General features: G+C 33.6%; 1 long non-coding RNA gene across 1 annotated transcript in view; it reads right to left on the bottom strand.

Annotated features, from left to right (window-relative positions):
• LOC141555520 (uncharacterized) overlaps positions 1-21,369 on the bottom strand; it is a 52,623-nt gene that overhangs the window by 8,182 nt on the left and 23,072 nt on the right. Inside the window, exon 4 of the long non-coding RNA XR_012486223.1 lies at positions 20,655-20,724. This is a non-coding gene — a long non-coding RNA (uncharacterized LOC141555520). The remainder of the gene's footprint in view (positions 1-20,654; positions 20,725-21,369) is intronic.

Raw genomic sequence — 21,369 nt, 5'->3', positions numbered from 1 at the left:
AGAATCACAAATCTAGAAAAGAAAAAAAACTCAGGAGCTATGTAGTCTGATGCCTTCATTTTGTAAATGAGAAGACTAAATTCTAGGTCCATTAAATGGCTTGTCCAAGATCACACAACTAGTAAATGTTAGAGGTAGGATTTGAACCCAGGTCTTTTAATCCAGAGCCAGTATACATACTGTTTTTATTCCACAGCCCTCTGACCATTGCCCTTCATTTTGCCAAGTCCTACCTTTTCTTTAACATTCAGATCAAATCAAGTAATAGAAAAACAACAACAAAGGACTTGAGGATTGGCAGGGACCACAAGGGTCAATTAATTTATGAAAAAATGTTTAGTATAGCTCACTTGACAAATAGTCTTCTAAGATCTGCTTGAAGACTTTGATGAGGGAGAATCCACCAGCTCTTGACACAGCCCATCTCACTTTTGGACAACTCTAATTGTTAGGAAGTTTATTCTCACATCAAGTCTCTATTTTCCTTTTCTTTTTTTTATTGTAACTTTCACTCATTATTTTCTATACTGTCCTTTGGAGTCAGACAGAAACAGTTCAATCCCTCCTCTATATGAAAGTCCTTTCAATATTTGAAGCAAGTTATTATGTCTCCCACACACATACACACACACAGACACACACACACACACACACACACACACACACACACACACACAAAACAAACAAAAAACTACACATGGCTTTTCCAAAATAAACAAGCACAAGTCTTTTAATATATATAAGGGAAATTCCATCATGATAGATGACTCCCATCTTCCTTGTGTAGTCTTCCATATTTCCTCTGGCCTATAATTTCATCAGCTGTTATACCTTCATAGCCCTTGCCTTTATACCATACATTTCATATTTAATAAGTAAATTTATTATTACTTTATTAAATTTTTTCTTAGTTTTAACTCTCAAACTTGATATTAAATCTCTAGAAGGCAATGACCTTGTTTTATTTCTCAACTTTCATAACACTAGGGATAGATTTTTTTATATTGTTACATATATATTAGCACCAATAGAGCAAATGGTTTTATACTTGGTTATTTAGATGTGTAAAAGGTGAGAACTCACCGTGTAATCCTAACATAGATGGATCTGCATTCTTATTGGTATGGATAATCGATTCACCCTAATAATCTGTTTTGTGCTTTCTCTTCTTTTGTAGTTCTTGATCCTATCATTTCTTAAAAATCCTTCTTAGATCTTGAAGGGTTTATGGGAAAACTGGGACACTAATGCATTATTGGTGGAATTGTGAACTGATCCAACCATTCTGGAGGGCATTTGGAACTATGCTTAAAGGACTACCAAACTGTGCATACTCTGTGATTCAGCAGTGTTTATACTACCAAAGAGACCTTAAAGGAGGGAAAGGGAACCACATATGTGAAAATGTTCATGGCAAGGAAGTGGAAACTGAGGGTATAGCTATCAATTGGAGAATGGCTGAATAAATTGTGGTATATGAATGTTATGGAATATTATTGTCCTGTAAGAAATGACCAACAGGATGATTTCAGAGAGGATGGGAGAGACTTACATAAACTGATGCCAAGTGAAATGAGCAGAACCAGGAGACCATTATACACGGCAACAACAAGACTATACGATGGTATAGTTCTGATGGACATAACTCTCTTCAACAATGAGATGATTCAAACTAATTCCAATTATTCAGTGATGAAGAAAGTCATCTACACTTAAAGAGAAGCCTTTGGGAACTGAGTGTAGACAACAACATAGTATTTTTACACTTTGTTATTGTTTGCTTGCATTTTGTTTTTCTTCTCAAGTTTTTTTCTTTCTAGATCTGATTTTTCTTGTACAATAAGATAACTATATAAATAGGTAATACATTGAATTTAACATATATTTTAACATATTTTACATGTATTGGACTACCTGTCATTTCTGGGAGGGGATGAGGGGAAAGAGGGAAAAATTTGAAACAGAAAGTTTTGCAAGAGTCAATGTGGAAAAAGTACCTGTGTATATGTTTTGTAAATAAAAAGCTTTAATTAAAAAATGTGTTTGTGGCAGTCCTTTTTCTAGTGGCAAGAAACTGGAAACTGAATGGATGTCCATCAGTTGGAGAATGGCAGAATAAGTTGTGGTATATGAATGTTATGGAATATTATTGTTCTATATGAAACATTTCAGAAAGGATGATTTCAGAAAGGCCTGGAGAGATTTACAGGAACTAAGTGAAATGAGCAGAACAAGAGATCATTGTACATAGCAACACCAAGAGTATACAATAGTCAGCTCTGATGAACATGGCTCTTCTCAACAATGAGATGATTCAGGCCAGTTCCAATGATCTTGTGATGATGAGAGCCATCTACACCCCAAAAAGAGGACTGTGAGAACTGAGTCTAGATTACAACAGAGCATTTTCACTTCTTTTGTTGTTGTTTGCTTGAATTTTATTTTCTTTCTCATTTTTCTTACTTTTTAATCAGATTTTTCTTGTGCAGCAAGATAATTATATAAATATGTATCCCTATATTCTATTTACACATATTTTTACTATGTTTAACATATATTGGATTACTTGTCATCTAGAGGAGGGGGTAAGGAGAAGAGGGGAAATTGAAACACAAGGTTTTGCAAGGGTTGATGTTGAAAATTTATTCTAGTGTATGTTTTGGAAATAAAAAAAATTAATTAAAAATCCTTCTTAGAAAATTCTCTGAATATGCTAAAGATTTTTCCCTATATCCTTTAGTATCTTAGGAGTAGTTAGACAGTGTTTTGGCTATAATCTGTCATTATCTCATACTCACTAAGTGACTACCTCAACTTCTTTTTCCAGTTATGTGTCCTTGATAATATCACTTATCACACTTTCTAGTTACAATATACCAAATCTTACTTATGCCTTGTATCTTTCCATTGACCTTTAAGTACCCAACCAGTCTGATTCTTCCAAGATCACATGTTCTATAATTCATGGTCATACAGCATCACTAGTGTTAATACTGAGGTTAAATAAATAGGCATTTGTAGTGCTGTGTAGCTTAAGATCAAAGATAGTAAAGTTTGTTTTCTTAAATATAATCTAGCCTGATTTCCTATTATTCAGTTCTATGACTAACTCATTGTTTATTTGAAGAGATATTCTTTCAAGGTGGGAAGGAGGAAAGACATACACATATTGAAAGAAAAGGAGAAAGAGAAAAATAGAAAAGAAGAAAGAAGATGGAGAAGAAGAAAGAGAAGGAGAAGAAGGAGGAGAAGGAGAAAGAGGAGGAGGAGGAGAGACAGAGACAGAGTCAGGAAGAGAGAGACAGAGACGGAGACAGAGACAGAGACAGAGAGAGAGATATGGAATCCAAAACATAAATCCTGGCTCTGGTACTTATTATATTTGTATCCCTGAGCATTTGTATCCCCTCTTTGAGTCCCAGTTTCCTTACCAGTTTCCTCTCCTTACCTTACATGTTGGAATGGTAATCTCTCAGGTGTGCTATGCTTTATATTTATAACTTTTTAGGCAGTAAGGAGAAAGGTCATTTGTTTTTTCATAAAATCTTGGAGAATACAGAAACTCTTAAATACTCATTTGCCCAACTTTTTCCTCAAATAGGGTGGGGGGAGGTATATGGCAATAAGAATATGTAAAGACAGAAACCATTGACATCTGTAGTTCTATGCCAAGTATAGAGTAGAAAAATGAGTAGAGTCATCCCTAAGTAGATTTAGGGGTGCAGAATTGAATGATTCCATCTTCCTCTATATGTGTATCCCACCACAATTCCCTTTCCTAACATTTTTATTTAGGTGAAATTTTAAAATATAATATCAAAAAGCAGGCACTTTGGAGAGAAAATTTAATAGTTTCCATCATAATCTTACAGACAAAGAGCTAACATACAACATGAGGTATGAGTGGATGTATAACAATGGTGTTGTCAGGTAGCCAATCATCACTTTATATTTAACATATACATATACATATGCTTCAGTTATTATTACTTTTTTTTTTTACAACTTACTGACCTACTCATAGTCCTATGATATTCACCTGACTTGCTACTTCTGTGCAATATTAGTCACATCCCAGTATCTGATTGAGATTTCTGAGAGCTAAGTCTCAAGGAACTCTCTCAAAGTGCCATATCCAAGGAATTGGTTCCTAGGATAGCTGTGAGAATGACAATAGTTCTACACTTGGGCACTGTACAACTCTGAAGTATCCATGTGGTACCCAGATGCAAACCTTTAAAAGCAGGGCATGAATCAGGCATGACAAAATTGGGGAGGTGCCAGGGAGTGAACTCACCCCATATTTTTCTGAGAAAATTCATCTGAAGACTAGGTTCATATTAATATGCAGGCTAGATTACTCGAAGGAGTTTAACAAAGCCTTTTTGCTGGAAACTGCAGAACTTGCTTAGAGCCAAGGAGTGATTCTCTTTTTAGGCTAGGGATAAGAGGGAGAATCTGAAGAGAGAGCCAAGAAAGAATGTTTTCACTTTTATACCTAAGAGGTTATATTGTTAACGCCCTCTTGGACTGAATTGAAGATTTATCCAATTTAAGTCTATTTTCAATACCTGTTCAATAAAAATATCAAAATTATCCTAAAGATAGGATTTTTAATTTAAATCTTATGTTCATTAATAATTAAAATGAAGGTAACTCAATTTGGAGTTCTGGAAAATAAGAACAAATTACTCTGAAATAAGAGTAGAAAGTAGAAAGATCATTAGTCCCAGAACTGCCACAGATCTTCTGGGTGACTTTGCTGATAGTATCCTCAACTGTCAAGTTAGTACTGGAAATGATCTGTAAGGTTATTTCTAACTCTAAAATTCCTATTCTAAATTCATTAGTCTAAAATATAGAACAGTACACTCCATTTCAGAGCTCAAAAGAGACTAGCAATCATTTAATCCAACTCTTTTATTTTACAGATGAAGAGTCTGAGATCCAGAGAGGTTAATGGATTATCCTGCATAGATATATGCTGCTGCAGGGAGCTCTGAGTAATATAAGCCCAAGTATGAAATACGAGAAGTGAGAAGAAGGAGCTCAGCCCAAAAAAATGAAGACAAGAGAGTGGCATAAAACTAAAAGAATTGTATCAGAAAATTGCTTGCAAAATATGATTAATGCTAATATTAAAAGTCTTTCACCTTAAAAAAAAAAAAAAAAAAAGCTTTCAGAATACAATGAACAAGAAAGTGATTTAATAATTCTACTCCTGAGAAGGTATTGAGTTAACATTTGATAGAGAGAAAACAGAAGTATCCAATGATGATTTTTCTTGTGCCTTCTTTACTGAGGAAATATTTTAAGTTGGAAATTTTAGAAAAAAAAAATAGTTATTATATTGGATTGCTTGCTCCCTCTAGGGAGGGAGAAAGATAAGAGGGGGGTAGAAAAATTTGCAACACAAAGTCTTACAAAAATGAATGTTGAAAACTATCTTTGCATGTATTTGGAAAAATAAAATACTATTGAGAAAAAAATAAACAAAAAAAATGGTTATGAGGTCAATATTGCCTAGCCTAGGTTGGAAGATATTAAGAAAGTACCTAGTACTTTGAATGTGCCAGTCTTCAGGCCCAGACAAATTGCTGCCCAGGGTAATAATAATAATGATACTAATAATATCAGAATTTACATAACACATTGTGGTTCAAAAAGCTCTTTATGAACATTCTTCTATCTGATCATCTTAAAGCCCATGACCTTAAATGTCTTTACAAAAATGCTAGAAGTTTAAGCAAGAACAAAAAAGAACTAGTGGGTCTAAAACAAGTATTCCATTTTTAACCTCATGGGTATCACTGAGTTCTGGTAGAATAAAACTAATAATTAGAATATTATGCTGGATAAGTATGCCTTGCTTTAAAAAAAAAAAAAAAAACCACAGGATCATTAAAAGGGGGATTGTCTGTAGCACTGTCTATGTCGAAGTTATACACATGTAAAGAAAATAAGAAGCTAGTGATAAAGAATGTTGGAAAGATTTGTTTGAAGGTCAATGAAATGAGAAACAGAAGCAATTTTGTCATTGAATTATACTACACAACACCCAGATAGAAAGAGGAAATAGTTGAGTTTTGGAAACAGATCACAAATTGGGAAATTTTAATTATCTAGATAATGGCTCATGCTTTCTCTGCCAATAGCAGAGTAAGCAATAACTTCTTAACCTGTGCAAATCCTTCAAAAATGGAGAAAACAACGAGGGGGAAATCTTGTATCATTTCTGTCATGTCTGACTCTTCGTGATCCCATTTGAGATTTTCTTGGCAGAGGTACTAGGGTAGATTGCCATTTGCTCCTCCAGCTTGTTTTATAGATGAGGAAATTAAAGGAAACAGGGTTAAATGACTTTCCAAAATTACACAACTAATATCTGAAATAGCATTTGAACTCAGACCTTCCTGGTCCAAAGTTCTATGCACTAATTGCCCTAAGTGGAAAATATATTCAGTACCTAATTTCCCCTAACAGAGAGGATTTGATTGATGAAGTAGAAACAACAGGGACATTGAGGAAAAGTGATCATTCCTCCTAGAGTTTGTGATAAAGGAAAGATAAGTCATTCACACAATCACTGTAGATTTTAGTAAGACATATTTCAAAGGAAGGATAATTAGTAACCCCTGGGCTTAAATTCTGCAGGGGAAATCATCCAAGAGAAGGGTCAGAAACTTTCAAGAATGAAATTTTGAAGACACAAAAGGAAATAATTTCAATAAAGAGGAAACACAGAAGCTATTTGGAGAAACCAATGTGGATGCTCAATGAATTCATAAGCCAATTTTAATTTTAAAAAGACATATATGTAAATAAAATCAAGAGCAAATGACAAAGCATAAATAGAAAGTATGGCATAACCCTTTAAAAATAGCAATAGAAATGCTAAAGTTCAGAATGAGATGAAACTTAAGTGAATCTCAGGAACCACAAAAAAGTTGTGTTTTTTTAAAAATTATATTGAACAAAAAGGTTGATCAAAGAACAGATAGAATCAGTAACTGCAGTGAATGAGATGGAAAATAATAAATGATGATAAATGATAACAGACAAGTCAGAACTACTTAATTTTTATTTTGTTTGTTTTCTCTGTCAAAGAGAGAAAAAAATTAAGTATTTGGAAATATTGGAACAAAAAATGATAAACAGAAAGTAGAAATTTAAGTAAAGAAATAATAAAACACCTTGCTGACTTGATGAATTTGAGTCACTTGATCCTTACCAGTGATATTCTGGTAAATGTGCTTATGGAACTGATATTAGTGATATTTGAAAGATATTATTCCAACTTATAGAAAAAAGGAACAGACTAAAGTGTAAAAGTTTTAGGTTACTGAACTCAATTAAAAATCCTGGAGAAATTCTAGAATCATTTAAAAAAAATAGGTTCATTAGTGAACATCTAGGAAAGGAAGATGTTAAAAAGAATCCTAATGGCCTCAATACGAACTTCAATCATTCAATAAGAATAAGTCATACCAAATTAACCTGATTTTTTTGACAGGGTTATGAAGTTTAAGTAGACAGGGCTATGCAGCAGACATAGTTTACCAATACTTTATCAATGAATTTGATAAATTAATTTTTAGTAAACTTGTAGAAAAAATGGTGAGATATACACTAGACTAGAGCTTCTTAAACTTTTTCTATTTGCAACCCCTTTTCTACTAAAAAATATTTGTGTGTTTCCTGGGTATAGAGGTATATAAAATAAGTATACAAATCAAATGCTGATAATAAATCATAATTTTGTGATCCCCACATTCAGTGCAACCCCACATGGGGTCATGATCCATAATTTAAGAAACTTTAGACTAAATGACAATACAATTAGATTTGATGCTTGTTCAATAAATTGAGAAAACATTTTTACAGTCAAAGTTTCTGATAAAGGTCTCATTTCCAAAATACATAGATAATTGACTCTAATTTAAAGAAATCAAGCCATTCTCCAGTTGATAAATGGTCAAAGGATATGAACAGACAATTCTCAGATGAAGAAATTGAAACTATTTCTAGCCATATGAAAAGATGATCCAAGCCATTATTAATCATAGAAATGCAAATTAAGACAACTCTGAGATACTATAACACCTGTCAGATTGGCTAGAATGATAGGGGAATATAATGCGGAATGTTGGAGAGTATGTGGGAAAATAGGGACACTGATGCATTGTTGGTGGAATTGTGAATACATCTATCCAGCCATTTTGGTGAATGATTTAGAACTATGCTCAAAAAGTTATTAAACTGTGCATACCCTTTGATCTAGCAGTGTTATTACTGGACTTATATCCCAAAGAGATCTTAAAGAAGGGAAAGGGACCTGTATGTGCAAGAATGTTTGTGGCAGCCCTCCTTGTAGTGGCCAGAAACTGGAAACTGAGTGGATGCCCATCAATTGTAGAATGGCTGAATAAATTATGGTATATGAATATTATGGAATATTATTGTTCTGTAAGAAATGACCAGCAAGATAATTTCAGAAAGGCCTAGAGAGACTTACATGAACTGATGCTGAGTGAAATGAGCAGAACCAGGAGATTGTTGTATACTTCAACAATAATACTATATGATGACAAATTCTGATGGATGTGGCCCTCTTCAACAATGAGATGAACCAAATCAGTTCCAATAGAGCAGTAATGAACTGAACCAGCTACACCCAGTGAAAGAACTCTGGGAAATGAGTATGAACCACTACATATAATTCCCAATCCCTTTATTTTTGTCCACTTGCATTTTTTGTTTCCTTCACAGGTTAATTGTACACTATTTCAAAGTCCATTTCTTTTTGTGCAGCAAAATAACTGTATGGACATGTATACATATATTGTATTTAACTTATTCTTTAACATATTTAACATGTGTTGGTCAACCTGCCATCTGGGAGGAGGTGGGGGGGGGGGGAGGGAAAAAGTTGGAACAAAAGGTTTTGCAATTGTCAATGCTGAAAAATTATCCATGCATATATCTTGTAAATAAAAAGTTATAATAATTTGAAAAAACCCCACAGAGAATAAATAAATAAATAAGATTTGATGCTCGTTGAAGGCCTGGTCTAATGGAATTAGTCAGTCAGATGTCAAACACTTATTAAGCACCTACAAAGTTTAAGACACTGTATTAAGTGCTGGTGTTATTCAAAATGAATGCCAAGTTGGCAAGATGTCTCTGGTAGAATGCCACTGGGATTTGTGCTTGCATCTGTACTATTTGAAATCCACAATTTTTTCAACTAACATTCATAAGCCATATTTAAAACCTTGACTCTCAGTCTCTGGGTTTTGTTTTTTTCATTTTTATAATAAGGTTAATAATGCTTTTATCACCTTTAACACAGGTAGTTGTTATATGGGAAGTGCTTTGTAACCCTTAAATATCTATCGAAATGTGAGTTATATAGTTATTAGTCTCAGTATTGACTTACTATTCTTAGAGATTAAGGCAGTATAGGACAGAATGTTTTTACTACAGATGTGTTTATATGTTCAAAAAATAGCCTTTCATAAAAGCAAATTGGTGTTAAATAGTTAAATGATATCAGGGATTACTGGGTCAACTAGCTATAAAAGGAAGATATTAATTTAACTGGCAACTACTATTGGGGAGAATACATAAAAATTCTTCAAAAGTAGGGAAGAACACCAATTCTTAGCACCTCAAAGGGGTAGATGTATTTAGCCACATTCTGGGGATCCAATATGCAAATATAAGTGGAAATTGGGATAAGGACTCCAAGTACTTTTATAGGCTACACTTAACTTGTGTTGAATTCATTACACCAGAATATTTTCCATGATAAAATCAATATTTTCAAAGATTCTTTTAGTTTGAAATGGCAACTAAAAGTAAGATAATAAAGCTTAACAAAAATTAAATTCTATACCTTATTTTAAGAACAAAACAAAACAGTAGTTCAAGCAATATAGCTCCAAGGTTTTAGTTGTCTGTAATTCCATTATGAACCAAGATCTTAATATGGCTGCAATTTTACTCCCAACTTCTCTAACAAAAAAAAAAAAAAAATCTACCAGAACTAATATAATTTTTCTCTCTGTGTCTCTCTTTCTCTGTGTCTCAGTCTCTCTCTGTCTCTGTCTCTCTGGCTCCCTCCATGTGTATCTCTCTGTCTCTCATTTTGTGATTTAATTGGTAACTCTTGAAAAAACTCAATATTTTCTTATAAATGCAAGTTGGCTTCTTATCTGAAAGTTAGAGTTGGTTAAATTTGTTCACAAAATCAGTATGTGTCAGAGATGAGATTTGGACCTAGCTCTTTTTGTTGATATGTCTAGTTCTCTTAGGTTATTAATTACAGAAAATTGTCCAAATGAAATGAAATTTCAGTCATGTAATAGTCATTGTCTTGTACACTGGTCAAATCACATCTAAAGTCTGATATTTAACTTTTAAAAAAACTGTTTATTTTTGGAATAATAATTAGGATTAGTCTACAAGTTAAGGCAAACATAATAAGCATTTGCTTTTCTTCAGAAATCATAGTGAAAAAGATTATGACATGTCTGTTTTAAAACTTCTAAGAAATGTTCGTTAACTAAAGATAAGCCAAATCAAGATGTTTGCAAGTATATACAAGTAAACAATGCTTATAGTAACAGTATTCAAAAATAGCCAATGGAAATACATATATCCCTTTTGATCAAATGGATAATTCAAAAAATAAGATTGGCAGCTGTGTGTACATATATTCATAACAAACATAATTCTATTACCTAATTTCATAAGAAAATGATTTTTGGTTTCTGAACAAGAAAACTATGAAGTGATTTATTAAAAATGTGAACATTGAACAGTTACAATATACATTCAGGAGTCATTTGAAGATAGTCTTAATCCATTGTTTAAAATCAGAAAATTATGTGCATTTTGTCACTTGAATTTTTTCCCTCCAGTTTTTTTCTTCACTATTTAGGAAGTACATTTTTTTCAGTCCAGATTTGATATTAGCAGGAAAGAAGGAAATAAAGAATTTAATAAGGGCTTACTTTATATGTCTACTGTACTAAGTATTATACAAAATAATCTTATTTGATCTCACAAAAATACGGGGAGGGAAGTATTACTATTATATCCATTTTATAATTGAGGAAATTGAGATAAAGAAAAGTTAACTGTATTGTCCAGGTTTGAATACTTAGTGGGGTCTTCCTGACTCCAAGCTAAGATTTATTATTTATTATTGGGAACTTTCAACATGGAAACCACCTCTACCAATTCAGTATGGCAGCCTGTCTAATATCATTTGTAATCTTTAGAGAATTTTCTGGTAATGAAAGGCTAGAAGAGGTTTATCTATTGTTACATAGCTAGTATATGTAACGTGCTCTCCTGGCAGTTACAATTACTAGTCTGTCCTAGACCCACCAGAGTACCTTTGACCACTGTCCTTTGCAGTGTGAACTCTACCCGGCTCGCCTCCTCTGAGGCCTTCTAAGGTCTCTGGCCACAATCTCTTGAATCTATAGCTTAATAACCGGTAGCGCACTCAAGAACAGCCACGTGTAATCTTAAAAGCCTTTATTATACCTACTCACATAATGCCCTAACTGATGCCCTGACTTGTTGGTTCCCTGGTGAACACCTGGTCAGAAGACCCATGTGTTCACTACCAAAACCCTTACCTCTTTTGGCTACCCATCTTGGCTTGGCCACCCAGGCTAGGGAGCCAGGGTGAACAGCACGAGGTTAAAGAGGGCGGTTGCTGCCTGCAGTGGGCTTACATAGGGCCTGTGAGGTCACACACACAGCCAATCAGCGAGAGAGTCACCCATTACGAAACTATCTCAATATGGCCAGGATCCCGCCCAAGGGCAGTCCTAATATCCACAGAAATTACTTCTGGGCCTCAATCTCCCGATGCACTGTGTCCACCCATTTAAAGGGCCCTTACAAGTATATGTTAGAGAAAAGATGAACCCAGCCTCAATTCTAGTTCTTTAATGAATGTATCATATTTTCACCTCTAAATATCAGTAATTAAATTCCCAATTCAGTAACATTTTTTTAAAAATTATGTTTTCTTTCTTCATGAGGGGCTATCAGTTCATACCTCAACATGACTCATGCTTCCCTAAGAGTGATATTAGTATGTTGAATTATGAGCTAAGGAAAGTAGCTAAAATAATAAATAATTCATGCCAAATGAATAAGTGGGACATAATAATGGATTTTGGATATCTAAATGACCATGATGTGTAAGAGAGAATAGAATTATTCTTTATGATTATAGTAGTAGCAACAGCACCATATATTTGTATGGAAGTTTAAAGTGAGATGGTTTAAGTGTTCTTATCCCCATTTTATAACTGAGGAAACTGAAACTTAGAATAGATATCATATGGCTAGTAAGTGCTAAACTCAAATATAATTTCTGATTTAGAGTTCAGATAGTATAACTCCAAAGGAGATATTATCGTGAAAGTATAAATAGATTTCAACTCCATTTAAGAAATAACTTTTTAACAATTACAACTCTCTAAAAATGGAAGTTATCATGTCAGATAGTAAACTCTGAGGAATAAGTTGGATCAACATTTTCAAGGGATATAGAAGAATGTGTTCTTAATTTTGGTGGAAGATTGAAATTTAGGGTATACTTGATGAAAACATGAGAAAGGAAAAGGCAAACTCCCAATTTGCCTCTTTTAGCATTTATCAAGTAAGTATTAGGTACAATCATTTGGTGAAGAGCTAGAACACAATGACAAAAAACAAATAGTAATTGTTCTCAATGAACTAACATTTTATTATTAAGATATAATGTATATTGTTGTTGTGTTGTTGTTTAGTCCTATCCAATTGTTTGCGACCCAATTTGAGGTTTTCTTGGCAGAGATACCAAAGTAGTTTGTCATTTTCTTCTTCAGCTCTTTTTATAGATGAAGAAACTGAGACAAATAGGGTTAAGTGACTTGCCCGGGTCACATAGCTAGTAAGTATCTGAGCCTGGTCTGAATTCAGGTATTCCTGACTCTGGGTATCTGTACATAGACAAACAAATTCAAAATAACTTCAACAGGGGTTTGTTAAGAGCACCAAATGAGATGGAAAGTATGATAGTACCTAATTTGAACTGAGCTGTAATAAAAAAGACTTATTTTTTAGTTATTTTTTTTCAATTACATGTAAAAACAAATTTTAACATTCATTAAAAAAATTTTTGAGTTCCAAATTCCCTTTCTCCCTCCCCTCCCTGGCTTAAGAAAGAAAGCAATTTGATATAAATTATACATGTGCAGTCATGCAAAAAAAAAAAAATCCATATTAGTTGTGTTGTAAAAGAAAACACAGAGGAAAAAAAAACAAGAAAAATAAAGTTTACAAAGTGTGCTTCAAACTGCATTCAGACTCCATAAATTCTTTCTCTAGAAATGGAAAGCAGTTTTCATGACAAATCTTCAGAATTGTCTCAAGTCAAGACTTTTAAGAAGCAAACAGATAACGAGGGAGTGCATTCCAGACTTGGGGGACAGACAACAAGTGACAAGATAGAGAAGTGAGAGCTGGAGAGCTATGGATGGGAAACAGTAAGAAGGCCAGAATGTGAGAGGGAAACTGAATGTGTCATATCTAAATCATGAAAACTTTTAAATTACCAACAGAGGAATTAATATTTAATCCTGGAGAAAATAGGAAGTTACAAGGGTATGTTGCAAGATACCTGTGCTTTAAGTATAAAATTTTACTACTGTTTGAAGGGTGAATCAGACTGGAAAAAACTGAATACAGGAGCAGAAATTAGGAGGTTTATATAATAGTCTGGGCAGGAAGAGCTGACAACTTGAACTAGGGTTAGGACTATGAATGGAAACTAAGGGACAATATGAGAAATTTTCTATAAGTAGGGTCAACAAAAGTTTTGGCAATTGATTGGATATGGGTGGAGTAAAGAGTCTAGAATAACTCTAAGGATACAATCTGGTATTCAAGAAAGACTGATGGTACCAGAAATTAGCATATGTGGGTTTAATGATGAAAAGTAATGAGTATTATAGATATGTAGAATTTGGGATATGAAGGGTGTTGAACATCATGGTTCAATGGAATGGTGTGAAATTAGAGAACTAAGTTCAAATCCAGTCTCTACCATTTATTACCTTCGAAACTTCTGGAAAGTTACTAATTTTCCTTGGATCTCTGTCTCCATCTGTAAAATAAAGTGTTGGATGTGGTCTAAATCCCTGACTACTCTAAATCTATGAAATATGAAAAAGCATCCTGGTAGAGATGTTGAACAGGCAAATCAAAGATCACTGAAGATGGCGACTGCAGTAGTGAAATTAAAGATGCTTTCTTTCTTTGAAAGGAAAACTATGGCAAATCTGTGACATACTAAAAAGCAGAGAATCACCTTGCTAACAAAGGTGATTCCTTTATGGAAAAAGGTCCAGAAAGTCAAAGTTATGATTTTTCCAGTAGTAATGAATAGCTGTGAGAGTTGGATTATAAGGAAAATGGAGAACCAAAGAATCAGTGTTTTTGAATTCTAGTGGTGGAGACTTGTGAAAGTCTCTTGGACAGCAAGAAGATAAAATCAGTCAATACTAATTCAAACTCTTCACTGCAAAGTCAAATACTGAAACTGAAATATAAATATTTTGGTCATATAATAAGAAGACAAGACACATTGGAAAAGACTTATGCTAGGAAAGATTGAAGGCAAAAAGAGAAATGAATAGCAGAAGATGAGATGGATAGATAGTATCATGGAAACAATAAATGTGAGCTTGGACTGACTTTGAAAGATAGTGCAAGATGGAAGGTCCTGGTATGCTATTTTGCATGGGAGTTATGAAGAGTTGGACCCAAGTAAATGAATGAACAACAGCATAATTTCTCTGTGCCCTGGCAAATTATCTGTTTTTGTGAAAGTGCTTTATGGATCTAAGAAATGTGTATTTTCTTTAATTTTACCATTCAGACAATGCCACAACTCATTTAACTCTAAATTCTCCTGCAGATTATTTAGTTATATATGTTTCTTCTTATTTCTCTTTATGTTGAATATTTTTCTAGCTCAGAACATGGAACATTCAAGTTTCCTATATTTACTATTTTCCTAGTTGTGCCTTTCTACAATTCAGTTAATTGTCTCCTATTCTTTTGCATGCTATTATTTAGTAAGTTAATATTTAATGTTTTGGAAATAATATGGTTACCCTATTTATCTTTCTTGATATTTTGACTTTTTATTTTTACTTTATTAAGTAGTATGACACTTATTCTTTCTTTTGTATCAATTTCATGAATGTTAATTTTTCCCAGTCTCAAAAAAAAAAATATCTCAGGACTTCCAATTTTATGTTACCCCTAATATAGTTTCTTCTAAGTGTATTTGATCTCAACTAGCTCATTTTCCTGATTTTTATCTTCTTAAATGCCATGTTAAATTATTAAATTCTTTGAATATTGAGTTCAAATGTGGTAGCTTCATTTCATTCATGATAGAAAAAGATCACTTTAGTTAGATTGCCAAGTCTCTTCCATTTTGCATCTCTCTGTTACTCTCCTTTTAGTTTATTTTATAAATGCTTTGAGGATGATGTAGCTTATTTGAGTACCACACCACTGAATAAGCTTATTTTTCTATCAAAATTCTTTAATTTTCCCATTATTCTTCTCCATAAACAACTGCAAATGAGTCTACAATCAAAATAAGTGTTGCCTTTGACTATATTTTATATATGTATATGTAAACATATATATAAAATCTCTATGTGATAAGTAGATCAAATATTTGCTAGCTAAGAAAGCTTCTGTGTCCATTTGGCTTCCTCATTATGGTAAGGCCTTTATATTAGCTATAATCCAATTTCATTCAACTTAAGCAACCTTTTAGTAAGTGCCTCCCATATGATAAGCATTAGGCTAAGTGATAGTGATACAACAATCAAAAATAAAGCAATCCCTGCCCACAAAGGCACTTATATTCTCTTTCTCTAAGAAAAAAAAATCTTAAATACTGAATACTTAAATAAATCTTTAAATACTTAAATATATTTCTGTATTTATTCATTTCCTATATTCAAGTCATCAGCTTGTTCTAAAAGGTTAAAAAGATGTTGCAGTCATACAAAAGGTGGTTTCATCTTTATCCTTCTAATATATTGTTTATGATCTTTGCTCTAACTAATCAATAGTCTAAGATACACAAATAGTTAATCTTGAATTTTTTCTTTTTCTGTATTTCTGTAACATTTCCTGTCTTTCTGAAATATGATCAATTTCATTTGTGTGATGTTGTTCAGTACACATTATGTCCAGTGCTCCTTTCAATTTTTTTCCTAAGTATTCATAATCTAAAAATGAAGCTTCTGGGATGCTTACTAAGCCTTTAGTTCTTTTCATTTATCAATCTGCAAAATGGTGATACTAACATATTTTCCACCTTCCTCCTTTCCAACTTCACAAAGAAAGTTACTCTGTATCAAAAATATATTTTGATTTGGTTTACAGGATTGAATCATGTTCTTTTTATAATTTCTATACTTTCTCTAATGCAACAAATATTGATACATAAGCTGTATTATTCTCAAGGATGGTCTTTCTTTTTTCTCCTCCTGCATTCTGAATTCAATCAATCAGTCAATAAGTATTTTTTTTAATATCTAGTAAGTGTCAGGCATTATGCTAAGTGCTAGGTATACAAAAAGAGACAAAAAACAGTCTGTGTATCAAGGAACTCACAAACTGAAATGGACCAAGTATCCCAAGAAATCCTTTTGTTATTTTGAAGCATATAGGAAAAAAATACTATTTGCTTTTCCAAGGAGAACTTTTGCTCTGTGCTTCCATCTAATTATAACTTCTTTATGTCTTTTTGATTCATTTATGGAGGGAATTTTAATATGATTCAATTCCTTCTCTAATCTATCACCTTGTTTTTCATTGGACAAAGGTTTCACATTTGTAATACAATTAATATTCATAGATTGACAAACACCTATGATTCTAGTACTCTTGAGGTTCTATTCTGCTACTCTTTCACTATTGTTGCAGAAGCAGAAAGGAGCTTGAACTCCACAGAGTAGATAAAAATCTTATTTTTTACTTATTTCAATTTCACTTATTTATACTTAAATCTGCTGGATGAAAAAAAATAGGAAAGGGATAAAATAAAGACAATACTTCTCATGTACCTTGTGGGCAGAGACTGTTTTGTTTTAGTCTGTATGCTTAAGTACTTAATGTAATGTCTTGCAAGATTGTAGGCACTTAATGTTTGCTGTTGTTTTTAGTCATTTTTTCTTTGTTACCTCATTTGTGATTTTCTTGGCCAAGATACTGGAGCGGTTTGCCATTTCCTCCTCCAGCTCATTTTATGTATGAAGAAACAATAGAAAACAGAGTTAAATGACTTGCTCAGCACCATACAGCTAGTAAGTGTCTAAGGCTGGATTGAAACTCAGGTCTTCCTGACTATTCATTCTGCCTGCTAGTTGCCCCATTTAGTTTAGTTAATAATTAATCTTTGCCAAAATTATAACTATCTTACTTATAGGACACTTGATTAACATATATTTCCATGCTAAATGTTTCTCCCTGGCCAAGAAATTCATTACCTGATGACCAAGAGTATTGTTGCTTGAATCTTTCTGTACTTAGCAAGGCTGCTCCTGGGGACATAGGTATAGGTTGTCTCCAAGACTGTATTCAAAAAGGCTTCACAACTTGGTACAACCTGTCAGTTTTCCCTATATAGACAAAACATCCAAAGAACCAGGGGTGAGATAATCTATGTCACAGTGAAGCATTAGGATAGAAATGCTGTGGAAAGACAGAGTGGCTCATAGGGAACTTCAAGATGAATCATTGTGGGTACTAAGGGCTGGGCATTAGGAGGATGAGATGTTAAGATGTTAAGTTGACCAAAGTAAAGATGACCAAAGATTTGAAGGTAACAGAGAACACATTGTTGAAATAGATGCTACAGGTTATTTTTTTCTGTTTTCAAAGAAGACCATGACATAGTGTAAAGGGATGAAACTCTTGAGTTAATGCCCTGAGGTAGGACAACGAAATACTTAAGGCTAATTACTGATTGGACAATACTCTATAAGAATATGCTTGGAAAATGCTGGCCCAATCCTTTGGTGTATACAGAGAATTGTAGAAGGGACTAGGGGGTGGAGTAAGACTAGCCAGAGTCACTTCTGGGCAGCAGATGAAGAGGTGAGGTCGCAGAGATTCTGTATCCATTTCCTTCACTTCTACCGCTAAAGACCAAGAATAAAGACCAAGTACTTTTGCTTATCCTGACTCTGGCTGATTATAAGGTATCCAGAGAGCTAACGTGATCCATTACAACACAAGATCAAGGCTATGAAGGAAAATAAAACTGAAGCAGGGGCAATGGACTGGAAATATCCTCTACCTTTAATCAGGAGCAGTGGTAAATATACTAATAATTCCCTCCCCCAGTTTGCAGAACTTCAAAATGCCTATACTTTTTAATGTCTGATGTCTTCATGGGGATGTTCAACAACCAGCTTTCTGACTTTAGGGGATGACCCTACAAACACTTCTGTTTAATTTTCATTATTAACATTTTCTCCAACATTTTCTTAAGTCTAAGCAATATAAATAAATGAATGTATAACTAACTAACTAAATAAATAAATAAAAATAATTCTCTGTGCTGATTTCTAAGTTGTAAAAGTTCATATTGAAAATCTAATAGTTGGCTCTCAGGTTTGAGCTAGCTCCATATACCCATGTGTATCATCATCATTTTTCTCCACATCAATCATGAAAAGTAAATTTTACTAATTATGTTTGAAAAATCTCAGAAGCTCTCTTTTACCTCATTACATATATATATGTATGCATATATATACATATATATGTATATATGTATGCATATATATACATATATATATATATGTGTGTGTGTGTGTGTGTGTGTGTGTGTGTGTGTGTGTGTGTGTGTGTGTGTGTGTGCTTTGGGAAAATAGAGTACTTTAGACTTTCTCTCTTTAGGGAGGCCCCAACTCTGAAGATTCATCTTTTCTTCTCATGATAAGCATGTAGTACTTCATCATAACTCCATAGAGTTAGGCCAGAGCCTTGTTCTCAGATGTTTCCCTATCTTTTAAAGCAGGAGTTCTTAATGTGGTGTTTGGAAACTAAAAACAAACAAACCAAAAAAACCCTGTTATTCAAGAGAGATGGATATAGAATTCACAAATTTGGCAGTTGATTGGAAATGGAAATTAAAGGAAAGGGAAGGATCAAGAACAGTTCTAATGTTGCAAATGGGTAACTAGAAGGATGTTGATTCCATGGACAGAAATTTAAAAAAAATTTGGAGGAGGAAAAAAAACTGTTTTGATCATAGTATTTCAAAACGTTTGAATTTTTTTGTAATTTTATTTTAATTTTGTTCTTTTAAAAAACTTGAGTCTAAGAAGGAGTCCATGGGCTTCATTAGATTGCCAAAGAGTCCATAACACACAAAAAAAGAAGAGCCCCTGCTTTATGGGAAGAGCCTCAAAGCTATTACATAGTTAGTAGTCCTTCTTCTTCCCTTCATCTTTTGAGATATATTGCTTTCCCCTCTTGCCTCCTGAGCCTAGTGTCCATTGTCTTCCTACATTTTTTTCTCCTTGGAATCTTCTTTTGAGATACATCTTCCTTTACTCAAAGAACATTTCATTTTGTAAAGAGGCATCCTCCAGCCCTTTCACCTTGTCTGAATTTTTAACGTGGGTAATTGTTACTTGACTCTAAAGAAACACAAACAAGTGTACTTTCTACAGGTCACTGGAACATTCCCCTTGCCTTCTATTCTTGCCAAAACTGAAAGCCTCAGATCTTGCCTGTTCTTTCTGCTCCAGGCTGTGGCAAGCTGCCCATTTGGCTCTATTTATTCCTTACACCTGGGACTTCTATTGCCAACGACTCCTAAGCAAGGCTTTTCTACACTGGATTTTTTCTTGGGCTTTCCAGCCTTTTTGCACATAGCTGGCACTACTTTTCCAGGTCCTTTTGATGATCAATTAGCTGAATCTTGCCAACCCTGTGATGCAAACAATTGCAGCTTTCAGCTGTTATTATCAGAAGTATTCTAAAGAAATACTCTTGTTGCTTGCCTCTTTCTTCTGTTTTCACAGCTGAATAGATCTTCCTGTATCATACCAGTGTCTTCTGACAAAAGATAGAGTAAAAGCAGGGAGCTGAGAAGAATTAAGCAGCTTCATTGGATAGAGTCGAATCAGAAAGATCTGAATTCAAGTGTAGCCTCAAACACTACTAGCTTTGTAACCCTTAGCCTCTATTGGATCCAGTTTTCCTAATTATAAAATGGGATTAATGATAGCACCCACTTCCCAGGGTTGTTGTGAAGATCAAATGAGATCATAATTGAAGTATTATGAAGTATTATGTCCAGAATGTTTTAAGTTAAATTTCTTGATAATAAAGATTCCTAAATAGTAAGAATTATTCAACAGAGGAATAGATTATCAAATAAAGTTTTAGGCTCTCTTTAGAGCATGAGTTCTTATTCTTTTATTATTATTATTGTTTATCCTTCATTCTCAAAGAGGACCATGATATCAGGGAGGTCATGACATGCAAGTGAATCGGATTTAAGTGAGGGAAGGCTGTGCAAGGTTACCTACCTCACTTTTCCTTCCAGATTCATCTGGATCCAGTGGCCAGATATAGATAAGGACAGCATATGATATGACCCTGGATGTAGGGGGAGATCTTATTAGTGTTATCTGAAAGAGAACAGCTTCCACAAAGATTACAAAAAGACAAATGTCCTGACTTTTTAAAAGGGGGAAGAAAGGGATTATAGATGTTTGGGTCAATGAACTTTAACTCCATTTCTTAGAGAAAATTCTAGAAAGAATCATTAAAGAGATGGCTGGTAAGGATCTAGAAAAGAAAACTGGTCATTATAAAGAACCAGAATGACTTTATCAATAATAAATCAAGTTATTAATGAGTTTAATAGTACTTTGACTTAGATCTTAATCTTTTATTGGTATACTATATACATAAAAGTCTTTGATTGGAGAGTGAAGTTGATGTCCCTTCTCAGAATAAGGTTTTATTGCCTATATTCTAATGAAAAGAAATGCTGAGTTTCAGTTAGAAGTTATGTAACTTTTCCTCTGAAATCTATCCATGAATAGGGTTCCTGGAATTCAGGTGAAGAACTCCTGACTTAAAGGGAGCCTTTTGAGACTAATATAAGCAACTATCTTAACTGAGTTTTATTCTTATTGGATGACTTCCCTGTCCTTAGAGGACAGGTACTTGAGCTAGGTACTTCTTTTAAATCCTGGTTTTAAAAAAAAACAAACAAACACCACAAAAGGTATTAAA

Source organism: Sminthopsis crassicaudata, chromosome 1 (assembly GCF_048593235.1).
Source record: "Sminthopsis crassicaudata isolate SCR6 chromosome 1, ASM4859323v1, whole genome shotgun sequence".
In the NCBI taxonomy this organism is placed as follows: Eukaryota; Metazoa; Chordata; class Mammalia; order Dasyuromorphia; family Dasyuridae; genus Sminthopsis; species Sminthopsis crassicaudata.
This window is presented reverse-complemented; position numbering and strand designations above follow the sequence as displayed.